General features: G+C 45.9%; 2 non-coding genes across 2 annotated transcripts; both read right to left on the bottom strand.

Annotated features, from left to right (window-relative positions):
• Positions 1-3,200: 3,200 nt before the first annotated feature.
• TRNAC-GCA (transfer RNA cysteine (anticodon GCA)) lies at positions 3,201-3,272 on the bottom strand. The gene has a single exon. It is a non-coding gene; the product is annotated as a tRNA-Cys (tRNA).
• A 9,667-nt stretch (positions 3,273-12,939) lies between these two features.
• TRNAC-GCA (transfer RNA cysteine (anticodon GCA)) lies at positions 12,940-13,011 on the bottom strand. The gene has a single exon. It is a non-coding gene; the product is annotated as a tRNA-Cys (tRNA).
• Positions 13,012-18,455: the final 5,444 nt, after the last annotated feature.

Here is an 18,455-nt window from a genome sequence, read left to right as displayed (position 1 = left end):
TAGTTAAGGCACTGGACTCCCACATGGCCAACTGTGGTTTGAGTCCTGGAGCTGGTGGCTTGCTTTCTCACATTCTCTCTCTTTCTTCCTGGCAAGTGTATATGCCCTATAGCAAATTAAATAATAATAATGATAATAATAAATAAAAACTAAAGACATTACTTTCAATGGAGCAACAATTAGATTGACAACTGAGTTCTTTTTTTTTTTTTTTGGAGAGGTTTATGCTATAGGGTGTGTGCACTCTCCAGAAAGACAGAAAGAGAGAGACAGAGAAACAGAAAGCATGAATCGCCCCCCAGGGGGGATGGCCACACCACAATCCCTTCTCCTCTGTTCTCTTCTTGGGATCTTGGGCACTCATGCAAACGTGCCCAGTGTGAGTTAAAGTCATTGGATCTGGGACTCGAACCATAGTCGACTACATGGGAGTCCAGCGACATAGCCATTACACCAACTGCTGGTTCTAACAACTGAGTTCTTAAGGGCAACAGTGAAAGCTAAAAAGCAGTGGAATCTGGTACACTAATACTATCACTGTTAACCTAAAATTAGGTACTCAGGTGAATTGTTATTTGTGAGCGATGGTAAACTAAAGACACTGGGTGGCATAGTGCTGGATTCCCACATGGCTGACCATAGTTTGAAGTCCTGGACCTAGTGGCTTGAAAATCACACCAGGTGCATGTGCATGTGTGCCCAAAATTCCAGGAAGAGAATGGAGGAGAAGGGACTGCAGTGTGGTCGTCCTCCTGGGTGGTGGTTTCTCAATCCCTCTCTCTCTATGTCTCTCCAGAAAGTGCATGTGCCCTGTGGCAATCACCTAAAATTAAACAAATGCAGATACTTTCAGACAAGCAAAACCTGAAAGAATTCACCAACCAGTGGCATTTCTTGCGCTAAAAGAAATTCTAAAGTGTGTAACACAAGAGCAAGGAAGTGATCTAGATGAAAGGCCAGGAATGGAGGAAGGAAGAAAGAGGCACCGAGAGAATGAGGATGTGGATGAATCTGAGTGAGGACTGAATGCAGGAAACCACAACAGTGAGGGTATGACAGCTTCCGAGGAGACCAGCAGGGGGCGTGGTGGTTGAGGTGCTGGATCCCACATGGCCGACCATACAATTCCAGTCCCAGACCTGGCGACCTGAAAACACACTGGGCACATGTGCGTGCATGCCCAAGTGAGAACAGAAATAATTGAAGTAGGAAACAAACGCACAAAAGAGAATGAACTCAAAGGCAGTTTTTGAGAGGAAATACATCATTTATTCACCTCTGGCAAAACCGATTAAGTAAAATAAGAAAGATGACAAAAATAATATCGGGGAAAAGAAAGAACTGATGATTCTTTAGACTGTAAAAGAATGATTATAGGACATTATGGGGAAAAAATATACCAGAAAATTGAAAACCCATTTAACAAACGTGTAGAAAGAACTTACCTTTGCCATGCACTGATCAGTGTACTGGAAACATGTTATTACACACCAGGTGTATGTGTGTACATGCCCGAAATCCTGAAAGGAGAGAGAAGTGATGGCCACCATTTTCCCCGGGGGTTGCTTTTCTTCTCCCTCTGCCCCTCGCTGCCTCTGTCTCCCTCTGTGAGTGCACATGCCCCTCTAACAACAAACTGAAAAACAGAAACAACCAGTCTGGAGCATTCTGCTACAGAAGCACAAGATGGACGAAGCCACCGTGTGAAAACACGCCGCGTGGGGTGGAGGCAGAGATCAGGTGATGCGTCTACAAGCCAAGGAATGCCATGAATGCTGGTGGCACCAGGAGCTAAGAGAGAGTCCCCCATCTCACCCTCCTTTCAGGATTTTGGGACATAAGCACACATGCTCAGTGTGTTTCTCAAACTGCCATGTCCAGGACTCAAACTGTGTGGTATGCCGTGTGGGATCCAGCTGCCTTAACCATCATGCCATGGGCTGGCCCTCTGCAGGCAAATTGAAAGAGTATAAAGCTAATTAATATCTTTACCCTTACCTCAAATTACATAAAGACATTACAATACTTTAGTTTTGATAATTTATTTTCTTATGTATTATTGTTGTTTAAATAGTGTTCTACTTTTATCTTTTTTGAAGTTCTAAGTTACAGGGCCAGCAGGTGGCATGGAGGTCAAGGCAGCTGGCTCCCACATGGCTGACTGATTGGTTCAAGTTCTGGACCCGGTGGCTTGAAAAACCTGCTAGGGGGCCAGCAAGTGGCGTGGTGGTTAAGGTGCTGGACTCCCACGTGGCTGACTGCAGTTAAAGTCTCAGACCTAGCAGCTCGCTTTCTCACTTTCCCTCTTTCTCTGTCTTTCTGGTGAGTGCATGTGCCTATAACAAATTGAAATAACAATAATGAAAAAATTAAAATAAAAAAAAAAAAGAAAAACACGCCAGGCATATGTGAGTGCATACCCAAAATTCCTAGAGGAGAATGGAGAAGGGATTGTGGCATGGCCATCCTCACTGAAGAGTGATTTCTCACTTTTCCTCTCTCTCCTCCTCTCTGTCTCTCTGGGGTGACCACATGCACCCAATAGAAAAAAAAATAGGTGCATGTCACACATTGCACTGAGCTGTACGGTCAATGATTTTAGATTTACTTACCTACCGACTGCTTTCCTTTCTCATTCTCCTTGTAGCTCAGTGCTCCCACCCAGGATCCTTTCCCTTTTCTTTAAAGTACACATTCTGGAGTTTTCTTTAGTGAGAGACTGTTGGTGATAACCTCTCAGCTTTTGCCTGTGCTTAAAGAATAGCTTTTCTGGGGGCCGGCAGGTGGCGTGGTGGTTAAGGGCGTTGGACTCCCACATGGCCGACTGCGGTTTGAGGCCTGGGCAGCTTGCTCTCTCTCTCTCTCTCTCTCTCTCTCCCCTAGGTCAAACTAAAATAAATAAATAAATAAATAAAAGTTAAATAAAATAATTCTTAAAAAGGAATAGCCTTTGTGAAACATGAATGGTAACCTGGCTGTGATTTTTCCCCCAGCACTGATCTTGTGTGGCAGGTTGAAAAGTTGCAAGTTGCTCAGCAGGTAGGGGTCTCAGATTTCTGTTTACCTCATCTTCCAGAAAGGGATTAGGTGTGGGGAGGGTGGGAGGACCATGGACTGGGGACTTTGTAAGAAGGCTCAGAAACTGGATTTAACAAGGGGAGAGGACACTAAAACTCCTACCACCTTTAGTGGTAAAGGCTAGGGGGCACCCAGATTTGAACTGGGGACCTCTTGATCTGCAGTCAAATGCTCTACCCCTGAGCTATACCCCCAGCTATACCAGTAGGGTTCACTTAACATCCTTTCCCTGTGCAGACACACCCAGAGCTTTTACCCCAGGTACTCCTTGGGGAGCGAGTGTGTGTGTGTGTGTGTGTGTGTTTCTGAGTTCCCATGCCTGCTTCACTCCCCACCTTCGAGGAAGCAACAGGTTCCCATGTGCCACACCTTGGCCACTTCTCCACCTGGGTGAGGGCAGTGAGTGGAGGAGTATTCGCCCTACAGCCAGAAGGGTCCGTAGTGACATCCACAGTGTGGGTTTTGTGCTGAGCACCTGAAAACAGAAACTCAGAGTGCCCAACGGCCTAACCAAGCTGCAGTACCTCAAAGATGGAGCCCACGGTCTGGTCCTGGATCATAGCTCTGTCCAGAGAGCCGCATCCTGGGGCATAGGTGGACCCTATCAGTGCCCCGATCTCTATATGCTCAATCCTTCTACCTGCTGGATGAGAGTGCTCTCTGAAGAAATGAGGAGGAAACTGGAGCCTCTAAGCTCCAGGCGCGCCCTTCTGTGCCCTGCTCAGAGATGCTGCTTTGGGAACTCTGCAAACCCTGCTTTTCCTTTGCCAGTTGGATTCCTGCCTGTCCTGCCCGCCAGGCACAGTTCATCCCAGAAGCCCCCGGGCTGCGGTCCACAGCTTAATGCTCACAGGACCTGCTTCACGACCCTCCTCCCACGCACCGCACCTCCTTAGAGGGGTAATGCCCAGGGATCCGCCTTCGGCTTCCCAGACTTAAACAAGTTCAGCCCCCTCCGCTCGTTCCCCAGCCCTAGGGTGCTACTTCCATGCTACTTAGTCTTCCCTTTTGCTCATTCAGGTCTCTAAATCTTTTTTTTTTTTTTTCTCTTTTAAAGAATTATTTTATTTAACTTTTATTTATTGATTTTTAATTTGACCAGAGAAGAACGGAGTGAGAGAGAGAGAGGGAAAGTGAGAAAGCAAGCCGCCAAGAACGAGACTTGAACCGCAGTAATACAGAATTGTCCTGCAGCCTCACTGCCCACTTCTTCTTTCTGTCTTCCCTTTTACAGCCCTTCCCATCCATACTGACATCAGGGTAATACAAATTTTGATTCTTGGGGTTTCTCTTTTATTCTCCAATCATCGTCCTGTTCTGTACCTTCCCCGTGTGGTCCAGAGGCGTGGTTAATCTAAGAGTGGTTCGTCAGTATGGATGGCAGAGGGACTCTACTAGCCCTCTATCACTGCATTACAAAATACTCTCAAACAGCTTCAAGTAATAAATACTGGAGCCAGCAGGTGGTGTGGTGGTTAAGAGCGCTGGACTCCCACATGGCTAACTGTGGTTCAAGTCCTGGACCTGGAGGCTTGCTTTCTCACCTTTCTGCTCTCTCTCTCTCCTTCTAAGATCAAATTAAAATAAATAAATAAAGTGAAATAAAACAATTATTAAAAATATATAAATATTTATTATATCACACAATTTCAGAAGTTCAGAAATCAGGAATGACTTAGCTGGATGGCTCTGGTTCAGGGTCTCTCATGAGGTTAACGCAGTCAGCCACACCATGGTTGACTGGTTGTGGCACCACCATGTGCTGTGACTTGCGGCCATCCCACTCCCATTGGCAAGGAGCCTAGCACTTCACTCAACACCAAAGACTAAGCCAGATCAGCTCCTGGAACCCATGGTGTGAGTCTGTCTACCGAGACCATCACACTTCTGGTATCAATTCCATACCAGCCAGGATCCAATCAGGAGGCAAAGACCAAGTGATATTTAGAACAGGAAAAGTTTAATAATATAAAAAGTATTAACTGAAATGGGAATGGGAGTAATGAAGGGGGTTGACTAGTAAGGTATAGAGAAAACACTAGCGAATATAAGAGCAGATTTAGAAAATAGCCACTGTCCTAGGGCTGAGAAAGGACCCCTCCCCACCCCAGGGAAGGAACAAACTGGGAAGGCCCCGACCTTTATCCAGGCTGAGATCAAATCCCTGTCGGAAAGGCAGTGTCATGGTTTGCTGGTGGTGAAGTTCACTAACGTGTCTCGGTAGCTGGATTCTTGAGGAATTGTCTGCCAGGTGTGTGTGTGTGTGTTGGGGGAGACCCACAGTGGGTGCTGTACCTGCAGCCCTCCCAAGAAAACCACTTTCTGGAGGACTTAAGGAAACCCACCATGAGGCACTGCTTGTCTCAGAATGCGGTGGGAAGCTGCCTGAGGGGTCTAAGAGAGCTGTTCCCATGAAGGTGCCATGTAGCAGCACCAGTGACAGCTGCCCAGGGGAGGTGCCAGGAGTGGTGCCTGGCTGCTGGGCACTACTGGCTTCATGCACTGCAGGAGCCAGGGCTGCAGGTGTTGCACCCATCGTGGAGCCTGCCACACGCAACCAGAACACAAATGCATTCCTTCTCTAGTGTCCCTCCTGCACTATCGGCCAACCAAGTGCAATGTCCACTGTCTAAGGAGCAATAGTTACAGGGTCCTTCTCTATTACTGTGGAGTAGGCAGTGAGGAATGCTTTTGGACCTGAGAGGAAATACTCTGAACATCACCACAGGAGACATTTGACCAGACATTTTCAGCCTTTGTCTGAGATCTAGAAAACAAATGACTGCTGCTTTTCAGAGCTAATAAACTAGTTTTCTCAATTGATGAACTGGCGTGTTTTCACTTCTGATTACTAGGAAGCTGTGTTTTATATTCCAGTTTTTCCTAATCTAGGCTCTCTGTTATAACTGTAGTAGTTTCTCCTAACCTAGGCTCTCTGTTATAACTATATTCTACCTCCCCAACATGTTCAACTCATGGCTTTTATACTTGTTTGACTGGTTAGAAGTTTACTGCACCCATCTTTTATTGTAAGCTGCCTCAGATCTTTTTTTTTTTTTTTTTTAAAGCAAGCTTGGCATAAACAAATAAAATCAGGATGGTAATAATTAGACACAAGGGAAATACTGAGAAAGCTAAGGGCAGATTTTCCCTACCCCTCCAGGAAATGATATGGATGAGGAGGTAAAAATGAAACATATGAAAACGGTCATAAAAGAAAACTTCAGTCTTCAACACGGATTACCAAATTTGGTTCCATGGAGTTGGGCCTACCAGATAAGAAATTATACTTCTCTTGAAGTAAAAGTAATGAAACAGGGGGCACCTGGATTTCAACTAGAGACCTCTTGATCTGCAGTCAAGTGCTCTACCCATGAGCTATACCCCAGCTATTACTATGTTTAAATAAAGGTACTTCTATCATTCTTCAGTTGCATGCTTGCCACTCTGGCCATCCTGCGTCTCCCTGGAGAGCTCCTGAAACAGCTCCTCTGAACCCCTGTCAGAACTTGCTCTTCTCAAGTCTTCTCACCCATACCCACCTGAGCAGTCCTGTTCCTGGAGCACTTTGCAACCGCTTTGTTACTATTATTATTAATAATTACTATCATTATCATCATTATTATTATTACTGTGTAGAAGAGGATCTCTATCCATTCCCCTGGTAACCTGAAATGGTTTTTTTTTTTGGAGAGGTTTTTGTTACAGGGCGTGTGCGCTTGCCAGAAAGACAGAGACAGAGAGACAGAAAGTGAGATCATCCCCCGGAGGGGTGGCCACGCCGCAAATCCTTCTCCTCCATTCTCCTCTTGGGATCTTGCGCACGCATGCATACGCACCCGGCGTGAGTTTAAGCCACCGGGTCCGGGACTCGAACTACAGTCGACTACATGGGAATTCAGTGACATAGCCATTACGCTAACTGCTGGTCCCACATGAAATGCTTAAAAATAATATATTTTTTTCTGCATCTCCCGTTCTGTTTTGGTTCATCTCCTCAGGGAACAAGGCCAGGGCCATAGTGTAGGCTCTGAGGGGCTTAGTTTGCCCCTAGGGAGGCATCTTGCTAATGAAGCTGCAGCCCCTGCTTCTTGGGGGAGGAGGGGAGAGTGGACAAGAAGTCCAGGTGTCAGCACAGCTGGAGGGCTGGGACTGGACACTGGGCCTACTTGTTCTGGACCTCAAGGAGCCCCTAGTGACGGTAGTAACTGTCCCCGTGTGAGCCGTCACCGCACATCTGCGGTGTCAGGATAACGCAAACTTACTAGGATTATTTGGGGAGATTCCCATAGTTTTCTATACTCTGGAACATTGTATATAGCACTGATCTATTCCTAGAGGAATAGATTTGCCTCTACGTTTTCTGGGTGTGATGCCCTTGTGAGGAGAGCTCCTTAATCATCTTTTTAAAAAAAATTATTTAATTTAATTTTATTTATTTATTGGGCCCAGCATGATTTTCTTTTTCTTAAAGAATTATTTCATTTAACTTTATTTATTATTATTACTATTATTATTATTTCCCAATTTGATCAGACAGAGAGAGAGAGGGAGAGAGAGAAAGCAAACTACCGGGTCCAGGACTCAAACCGTGGTCAACCTCGTGGGAGTGTGCAGCACCTTAGCCACCATGCCACCTGCTGGTCCCACCTTAATCATCTTTTAAATGTGTTCTGTCATTACTGGTCTATTCAGGTCTTCTTTGGGGTCACTTTTGTTAGTTTATTTCCACTTATGAAATGAAATGAAGTACATGGTATTTTCTAACGATTTAAAAATATACTTAAGCATGTTCTATTTTTTTTTTTTTTTGGAGAGGTTTTTGCTATAGGGCGCATGCACTCGCCAGACAGACAGAGAGAGACATAGAGACAGAAAGCAAGAAATCACCCCCCAGGGGGGATGGCCATGCTGCAATCCCTTCTCCTCCATTCTCCTCTCGGGATCTTGGGCACACACGCACATGCGCCTGGCGTGAGTTTTAAGCCACCGGGTCCGGGACACGAACCAAGGTCGACTACGTGGGAGTCCAGCGACATAGCCATTACACTAACTGCTGGTTCCCAGCATGTCCTATTTTTGAGAAATCACCTCCCTGGGATCAGTAGATGGCATGGTGGTTAAGGTGCTGGACACTCCCACATGGCTGACCATGGTTCGAGTCTTGAACCTAGTGGCTTGCTTTCTCATTTTCTCTCTCTCTCTCTCTCTGTGTCTCTCTCTGGTCAAATTAAAATAAACAAATGAATGAATAGATAAAGTTAAATTAAAGAAATTCTTAAAAAAAAAAAGTAATCACCCCCCAGCAGGGATGGCCACACCACAATCCCTCCTCCTCCATTCTCTTCTCAGGATTTTGGGCACACATATACCCATGCTCAGTGTGATTTTCAAGCCACTGGGTCTGGGACTCGAGCCACAGTCAGCCATATGGGAATCCAGTGCCTTAAACACCACACCACTTGATGAGCTTCTTTTTTAATTTTTAATTTTATATTTTTAAGTCTTTCCATAGGGCGTATGTGCTCTCTAGAGAGGGACAGAGAAACAGTGAGAGAGGAAAAGTAAGAAATCAATTCCCCCCAGGGGTATGGCCACACCAGCGTCCCTTCTCCAGTTTCCTCTCAGGAATTTGGCATGAACACAAATGCGCCCAGCATGTTTTCAAACTGCTGGCTCCAGGACTAGAACTGTGCTCTTGGCCAGGTGAGATCCAGTGCCTTAACACCAGGTGCTGACCCAAGATCCCACTTTTTATGTGAATAAGATAAATGACAGGGAGCCGGCAGGCAGCGTAGTGGTTAAGATACTAGACTCCCACGAGGCTGGCTGGTTCGAATCTCAGTTTCTTTTTTTCTCTCTCAGTGTCTCTCTGGTCAAATTAAAAAATAAAATAGGGGCCAGCAGGTGGCATGGTGGTTAAGGGTGCTGGATTCCTACATAGCCGACCTTGATTCAAGTCCTGGACCTGGTGGCTTGCTTTCTCACTTTCTCTCTCTCTCCCTCCAACTCCCTCTCTGGCCAAATTAAAACAAACAAATGAATAAAGTTAAATAAAACCTCCCCACCTCCGGGGGGATGGCCACGCCTCAATCCCTTCTCCTCCATTCACCTCTCGGGATCTTGGGCACGCACATACACACGCCTAGAGTGAGTTTAAGCTACTGGGTCTGGGATTCAAACTGTGGTCAGCTACATGGGAGTCCAGCGACGTAGCCATTATGCTAACTGATGGTCCCCAGATGACAGTCTTTTTTTTTTAAGAATTATTTTATTTAATTTTATTTATTTATTTAAATTTGACCAGAGAAGGGCAGAGTGAGCGAGAGAGAGAAAGTGAGAAAGCAAGCTTCCATGTCTGGAACTTGAACCACGGTCGGCCATGTGGGAGTCTAGCACCCTTAACCACCGCACCACCCGTTGACCCCCAAATGGCAGTCTTAACAGACATGAGCCCAGCCTCGGTGGCACCATTGGTGTCATGCTGAACTGCAGTGCTCGAAGCTGCACAGCTAACTGGGGGTCCCTGACCCATGATCACATGAGACATGCCAGGGTGTACCCAGGAGCCTGGCGAGCTAGAGGGCTGGGGGAAAGGGACCGTAGCAGGATGGGAACATGTGGAGGGTACTTTTCTCTCTTTTGCTCTCTTTCATGTTCATGGAAAAATGAATAAACTATTTAAAAAAGAAGTTAATAAATATATAATATATATAAGTATATATAATATGTATTATATTATATATATTACATATGTATTATATTATATAATATATACGTAGAATGTACCCAACAATTAATGCACATTTTTTTCAAAAAGAATATGTGTAGAAATTGACCATGTTGGGGCCAGCAGGTGGTGTAGTGGTTAAGGTGCTGGACTCCCACATGACTGACTGTGATTTGAGTCCCGGACTTGGCGGCTTGAAACTCACACCGGGTGCATGTACATGCATGCCCAAAATCCCAAGAGGAGAATGGAGGAGAAGGGATTGCAGTGTGGCCATCCCCCCTGGGGGGTGATTTTTCGCTTTCTCTCCCTCTGTGTCTGTCTCTCAGGTGAGTGCACATACCCTATAGCAAAAATCTCTCTCTCTCTCTCAAAAAAAGATATTGACCATGTTAAAAATTAAAATTTTAACAAATTACAAAAAAATAGCATTGTACAAACTCCATTCTCTGATTCAATGTAGAAAAATTATAAATCTGTAATAAAGTATTTTGGAAAATAACCACTTTTTTAAAGGTTTTTGCCATAGGGCACGTGTGTTCACTGGACAGAGATGGAGAAAGGGAACGTGGGAAATCACCCTCCGCAGGGATGGAGGGTTCAATCCTGTCTCCTCCACTGCAATCCTGTATCCTCCATTCTCCTGGGGTCTTCGGCACTCATGCACACACGCCTGGCATCAGCTTCAGGCCTGCAGGTCTGGTACTCAAACTGCAGTCATCCCTGTGGGAGCCCAGCCCCTTAATCACTGTTCCACCTGCTGCTCCTATCTAGTCACTTGTAAATTATTCGTGGACCAAAGGAAAAATAGTGATGGTAAATGGAAATACCTGGAACCAAGTAATAATGAATACCTCCTACCAAAACGTGTAGAATTGAGTTAAAGAAGATTTTTGAAGGAAACGCACGACCAAAAGTAATTTTGCAAGAAAGGAAAGCCCGAATGCCATTGAGTTAAGTGTCAACTCAGGAGGGCAAAGAGCAGCCTGACAGCAGGAGCAGAGTGGGACTGGTTTTGGAGACGAGCTCCATAGAGGTAATTATGGTAGAATGCGGTCACTAGGTGGCCCTGGCCGGATATAACCAGTGTTCTTTCAGGAAGAAGAGGTCAGGCAGGACACAGACACGCAAGGAGTGGGACGTGAGGGCACGGGGAAGGCGAGGACAGGGGCCAGGGAAGGAGCCAGCTCAGACAACACCTCGCACTGGGATTTCTGGCCTCCAGAACTGAGGGAACCTAAATTTCTGTGGCTGAAGCCCCCACCCGTGGCTCCTTGTTAAGGTAGCCCCCGGAAAGAAACACACCAGGTGGAGCCAGAAGGTGACATGGTGATTAAGGCGTTGAAGGTCCGACATGGCTGACTGTAGTTCAAGTCGCCTACCTGGTGGCTTGCTTCCTATCTCTCTCTCTCTCTCTCTCTCTCTGTCTTTCCTCTGGCAAAACTCATGTGAACAAAATAATAAGTAAATAAAATAATTTTTTTTTAAAAAAGTAACATGCCAGGATCGTGTGATTTTTTTTTTCCCTCCAGTAACACGCATGGGCTTGAGTGTTCTCTTAGACTAAGTGCTGGTTACTGGGTTATCCCAGGTTGGGTTTTTGCCCAACAAGAACAATCAGGTTTTTGCTAACAAGAATGTTAGCAAGTGAATGACTCCCTCCTGAGTTATCAACAAGTCAGATGAGCAGAAAATGAGCAGACCAATTCCTGATGCTGGGGTCAGAGTCCGCCTGGTGATGCAGTCACACAATGATTCTCCACACGGTGTGACCTCTGCTGGTCCCCACCCCGCCATGGTACTTGCTGGGTCACAGCTCTCGCTGCACTCCTCAGGTCCCAGGTTGACCTCTAGACCAGGTTCCCACAGGAGGTCTCGGGTCCCAGGTTGATCCCTAGACTAGGTTCCTGTTGGAGGTCTCAGGTCCCAGGTTGACCTCTAGACTAGGTTCCCATTGGAGGTCTCAGGTCCCAGGTTGATCCCTAGATGAGGTTCCCATTGGAGGTCTCAGGTCCCAGTTGATCCCTAGACTAGATTCCCGTTGGAGGTCTTGTGTTCACACAAGGCAGGCGTGAGCCTGTGATCTGGGATCTCAGTGTGATGAAACCCTGCCCAGGTGTGTGTTTCTCTCTGAAAATAAATAACTACTAGAAACAAAAAAGGCCACTTCAGGAGCATAGCACTGTGACAAAACTATGTTCTTAGGACTTCAGCAAGTCCTAAGAAAAATGAGCAGAAATTCCATTGGAGCTGGTTGTGGTTACACGTAACTCACAAGTGCATCCAAACAGGCTGATGGTCTACTAATGAATGCAAAAGCCGAATTTAAGTGACTTATGCGATCAGCAGTTAGTGTAATGGCTATGTCGCTGGACTCCCATGTAGTCAACTGTGGTTGGAGTCATGGACCAGGTGGCTTAAACTCACACTGGGCGTGTGTATGTGCATGCCCAAGATCCCGAGAGGAGAATGGAGGAGAAGGGATTGCAATGTGGACATCCCCCCCAAGGGGTGATTTCTTGCTTTCTGTTTGTCTCTGTCTTTCTGCTCTATAGCAAAAACCACTCAAAAAAAAAAAAAAAAAAAGGAAGTGACTTACACGTACGTAAGTTAAATTGTTTTTGTGAGAGGGCTGACTCAATACAGAAAAACATTTCATTACAACAGCAAGAGCTTTCTGTAAGGAGTTTGAAGGTGGCTATTGAATTGCGGTATGCCATAGGTCTGCCAGTACACCCAAACCAATCTGTCAGTCATAAACACCTCCAAACATATGTAACGTAACGTGTGGGCCGGTGGCCTGGTAGTTAAGATGGCTGGATCTCACAGGGCAGACTACGTCAATTGAGTCCTGGACCTAGGCGGCCTGAGAAACATGGCAGGTGCATGTGTGTGTGCCTGAAGTCTCCCAAGGAGGGAGAAATGGAGGAGAAAGGATTGTGGTGGGACTGTCCCACATGGGGGTTGCTTTCTCACTTTCTTTCTGGTGAGCCCATGCAGCCTCTGGCAAAATTTCAAAGGAGAAATGTAAATTATTCTTCCAATCCCTATTGATTCTCTGAAGTACATTTTCTGTTCACAAAGAGATTTGGTGTCAGCCTTGGTAGGGCCTGAAGGGGCCAAAAGGTAACAGGGGGCACCCGGATTTGAACCGGAGACCTCTTGATCTGCAGTCAAATGCTCTACCCCTGAGCTATACCCCCAGCTGTAGAAGTTGTTCCTCATGCACTCCTTTATGCACAGCCCACCATGCAGGCCCTGGGCCCCACAAGCATTCCCCACGGCACTCCGTACTGGCCGTTGGTCTCGGTAGTCACGCTCCCACACACGTCTCCAAGTGGGCAGAATGGATTGATTTGGTCACCGTCCTCTGCTCACAGCCAGAGGCCACAGAGGTTCAGGACACCCCGGTACCTAGGCCGACCCGCCATACTGGTCTGCGAGGTGCGGCCCACTGTGTCGCGTGGTTTTGCCCTCAGCCTCCCGCCTCGCCTTTCCGCACCCTCGTCCTTTTCTCCGTTTGCTCTGCGGTCATCTTTCCTCTTCCAATTTCCTCTGTGGCTCCTGGCCCCCTCACTCTCCCCTAACCGCAGGCCTCCCTGGTCCTTCCTCCCCTCTCCCACTAACTGTTCACCTGCCCCGCAAATGCAAGGCCAGGCCTCGGAAACAAAAAGGAAGCCATTTATTTCCAAAAGCAAAGTAGGGAACAGAGCTAAGCCGACTGGGCAGTCACTAGTGGAGAACTTGTCCGCTAAAAATCAGAAGAGCTACCAAAATGCGGGAGTGAAAACTGAACGCTGGGATAGCTGGGTCCAGGTCTGGAAATACACCGTAGAATACACACAAATTTAATAAAAGATAATAGTGCAGGATTACACACAGTAATTGTGTTCACAACCACCCTACCACAACACAGGGCTGTAGTAACTTGTTGTTGTTGTTGTTAGATTTATTTATTTGATTTTGTTATTATTTATCTTTTAATTTGACCATAGGGGGAGAGAGAGAGAAAGTGAGAAAGCAAGCTGCCAGATCCAGGAATGGAACCATAGGGCCATGTGGGAGTCCAGCGCCTCAATCACCACGCCACCTACCGGCCCCTGTGGTGACCTTTTTACATATGAGAAAACTGAGGAGCAGCCATGTTAAATGATTTGACTAGGAAGTGATTTTGCAAACCTCAGCAGCCTGGCACCAGAGTTGACACGCTTAGCCACAGTGTTGTACCACCTGACAATGATGGCAGTCGCAAATTCACAGGGAAAAGCAAGGGCTTGCCACATAAATTGGACTGGGCTTCCTACTACATTTGGATTAGTTTGCCATTTGTAAAAACTGAAGTAGCAACCAAACTATCACATACCAACATGAAGTCTAAGTGGATTAGAGAATTAGGTATAAAATATCAAACGTAAATAGGACTGACCTTTGACCGAGTGATTAACGGATCAGATCCTGGGCCAGTAAATGCCATGGTGGTTCAGGTGCTGGATTCCCACATGGCCACCCGGTGGCTTGAAAATCACAACCAATAAATAGATAAAGAAATCATATTTTTAAAAGGTAGGCCAGATCCCACATGGCCTACCTTGCAGTTTGAATCTCAAGCCCTGATAGCTTGAAAAAACGTGCCAGGCATCTGTGTGTAAGGATGCCCCAAATCCTGACTGGACAGAGGAATGAGGAAAGGGACTGTGGCAGACCATGCCCCATTAGGGAGCACTTTCTCTTCCTCCCTCCATCTCTGGTGTGGGCATGTGTCCTTTGGCAAATCAAAAACATAAATAAAGAAATAAAAGTATAAGGAAACATAAACAACAGCTGATTTCTAAACTGCGGGGAAGGCTTTGTAATATGTCATGGGAGAAATCCCAACAGAAATTACCAATAGCTAAATAGTAGAGGTTTATGCATTATAAAAAAATAGAAAAGTTAATAGTGGGGCGCGCAGGTGGCACAGTGGTTAAGGCGTTGGACCGCACATGGTCAACTGCGGTTTGAGTTCTAGACCCTGTGGCTTGAAACTCTCACTGGGTGCGTGTTCATGTGTGCCCAAAATCCCAGGAGGAGAATGGAGGAGAAGGGATTGTAGTGTGGCCATGCCCCCCGGGAACAGTTTCTCACTTCCTCTCCCTCGCTCTCTCACTGTGTCTCCAATGAGTACATACATCCTACAGTAAAAATCTTTCTCTCTAAACAAGAAAAAAAAAATTCATAGCAAGTTGAGAAAAATATCTCTATTATTCATGACATTCAAAACATTACAGTTTAATACCTGTAGTATGTAAAGAGCTACAGAGAATGGCAAAGGCCATCCACAGAAAATTCACAAAAATAAGAGGAGCCACTAGATCTCAGCAATCAAATATATCTTAGCAATCCCCGAAAACTACACACACACAAATTTTTTTTTAGATTTTTTGCTATAGGGCACATGTGCTCGCTAAACAGAAAGCAAGAAATCACCCCCTCACGGGAGGAATGGCCATGCCAAAATCCCTTCTCCATTCCCTTAGGCTGGTAGCTAGCGTGATAATCAAAGGCGCTGTATTTCCAAGATCCTCCATGCATGCACACGCGCCCAGTGCGAGTTTAAACCACCAGGTCTAGGACTCAAAACCGCAGTCGGCTATGTGGGAGTCCAGCGATGTAACCATTCCGCCATCTGCTGGCAACTTGCTTTCTCTCTTTTCCTATCTCAGACCAAAAATTAAAATAATAGTAATAATAAATAAAAAAGATAAAATAAAGCAAGTCTTAAAAAAAAAAAAAAGGAAAAAAAAGAAAACACACCAGCAAATGTCATGTGCCCAGGATCCTGAGAAACTGGAGGGTCAGGGATGTGTGTGACGAGAGCCTGTGGAGGGTGCGTCTCTCTCTCTCTCTCTCTGTTTATCTCTTGCGCACAAGTGCATGACTCTATCATGAATAAAAATAAACTTTATAAGACAAAATAGAAATGGAAATGTCTACTATTAGAGAGGTGGTGAGATACCGTTTATCTGCAGACAGAAAACTGAACAAGAAAATGTGAGCGGCAGTGAAGCCGGTGTTCTTCCTGCTGGCCGCACCTAGAGTCACCCAGGGAGGTTATAAACACTACTGCAGGGAGGAGGGCGTGGAGCCCTCAGAAGTGGAGGGGCGATGCCCAGGCAGCCATTTCCAGAACCAGAGGATTCTAATGGCACCATGGTGGGTGTTACAGAGAACATGATCTCCAATGTAAAAATAAATACAACCAAATAAAAAAGGGAAATATGTTGAAATCTTAACTTTCCTCTATATGGTGAGATTGTTAGTGATGATTTCTTCTTTATACCTTTGTTTTGGAGAGGTTTTTGCTATAGGGCGCGTGTGCTCGCCAGCCAGACAGAGACAGAGAGACAGAAAGTGAGAAATCACCCCCCAGGGGGGATGGTCACGCTGCAATCCCTTCTCCTCCATTCTCCTCTCGGGATCTTGGGCACGCATGCACACGTGCCTGGCGTGAGTTTAAGCCACCAGGTCCAGGACTCGAACCACGGTCGACTACATGGGAGGCCAGCAACATAGCCATTACGCTAACTGCGGGTCCCTTCTTTATACTTTTTAGTAATTGTATTATTTTCACAAGCCACTCAGAAATGGGGGCTGGCAGCTGGAGTGGTGATTAAAGACACTGGATTTCCACATGGCTGACCGCAGTTCAAGTCCCAGACCTGGTGGCTTGCTCTCTCACTTTCTCTTTTTCTCTGTCTGGTCAAATTAAACAAAACACAAACAAACAACAAATGAAATTAAATAAATAATACTTTTATTCAATCTTAAAAATAAAAAAATAGAAGAAAAAAACACTTAGAAATGAAAAAATGATATTCAGGACTTAGAAATTGAACCTCTGAATTCAAATTGGGACCTCTTACTCTGTAGTCAAATGCCCTACCTTGGCCTTTTCTTTTTTAAAGGTTTTTGCCATAGGGCACATATACTCACCACGCTGCAATCCTTTTTCCTCCAATCTGCTCCTGGGATTTTGGGCACACAAGAACACGCACCAAAATGAGTTTCAAGCCACAGTCGACCACGGTCGACCATGTGGGAGTCCAGAGCCTTAACCACTGAGCCACCTGCTGGCCCCACTAGTAACTTAAAAAAAATTTTTTTTTACAATGCATAAACCTCTACTATTTACGTAGCCAAAGATATTGGTAATTTCTGTTGGGATTTCTTCCAGGACACATTACAAAGCCTTCCCTGCAGTTTAGAAACCAGCTGTTGTTTATACTTTCTTATACTTTTATTATTATTCTTTTAATTTGCCAAAGGGCACATTTCCACAGTCCCTTGCAGGAGGAAGGAAAGTTAAGAGAGTGGCCAGGAGGCAGGCTGCATGGGGGAAGGCCTAGGCAGTGGGGTGCCAAAACCCTTTATACTCTGATCCCACCCCTTCCCTGACCTCTGACCTCTACGCAAATCTCGGTCTTCCTCTGCTGCAGTATCAGGACAGCAGAGAGCAGGCCGGATGCTGGAGTCTGGTGAGAGCCGATTGCGGGTTAAGTGTTTTTCCAAAGTTCATGTCCTTCTGAGAACCTTAGAATGTGATTTTATTTGGAAATAGGGTTATATATGTATGTATATAGTTCAATTTAGCTGAGGTCATGGTGTAGAGTGGGCCTGCAGACAATACAACGGTTATAGGAGGAGGGGAAGAGACAGGGAGACAGAGACACAGGGGAGAAGGCCGAGTGGAGGCAGAGCTGGGGAAGGGCATGGAATAGATTCTCCTTCAGAGCTTCCAGGGGAAGCCAGTCCTGACCACACTTTGGTCTTGGACTGCCAGCCTCCAGAACTGTGAGAGAATAGGTGTCCTGTGGTTAAAACCCTAGTTTGTGATATTTTGTTATGACAGTGCCAAGATCCTGGAGACTAGGCAGGACCTAGTGAGCTGGATGAAACTGGATGGTTACCCTAAGAGCAATGGGAAACACACAGAAGGGCATCAAGCGAGAGAGGACCATAATCAACTTTGCATTTAAAAAGAATTATTTTATTTATAGCCATTTTTTTTCTTAATTTGCTACAGGGTGTGTGGGAGGCTGCACACTAGCAAAATTGCCTGTTTCTCAGAGACCATACAATTACACAATGTCAAAAGCCATGATTGGTTGTAAAAGGTGGGTTATGATTGGTTGCTTTGTGGACCAATCAAGCAGTGCCGGATATGGAAATCTGAGGGATTCTAGTGGCCAATCAGAGTATGGTTTTGAAGGTGAGGTTTTGAAGGGAAGCCAATCATGGCTTTTGGCATTGTGTAATTTTTTGGGCAGACGCCCACAAGGGTGCATGTGCTTACTTGAGACAGAGAAAGTAACCCCAATGGGGCATGGTCACGCTGCAATATTGTCTCCTCCATCGCTCCCTCCTTTAAGGATTTTGGGCATGGATGAATGGGTACCCAGAATGATTCTTTTTTTTTTTTTTTTTTTTTTTTGAGAGTCCCCTCCCCCCACATAGGGCACATGCGCTCGCCAGACAGGGAGAGACATAGAGACAGAAAGCGAGAAATCACCCCCCCAGGGGGGATGGTCATGCCGCAATCCCTTCTCCTCCATTCTCGGGATCTTGGGCACGCATGCACACGCGCCCAGCGTGACTTTTAAGCCACTAG

The sequence above is a fragment of the Tupaia chinensis genome, unplaced genomic scaffold (assembly GCF_000334495.1).
Source record: "Tupaia chinensis unplaced genomic scaffold, TupChi_1.0 Scaffold000010_1, whole genome shotgun sequence".
Lineage (NCBI taxonomy): Eukaryota > Metazoa > Chordata > Mammalia > Scandentia > Tupaiidae > Tupaia > Tupaia belangeri.
Note: the sequence above shows the minus strand (reverse complement) of the source record. Positions and strands in the feature narration are given on the sequence as shown.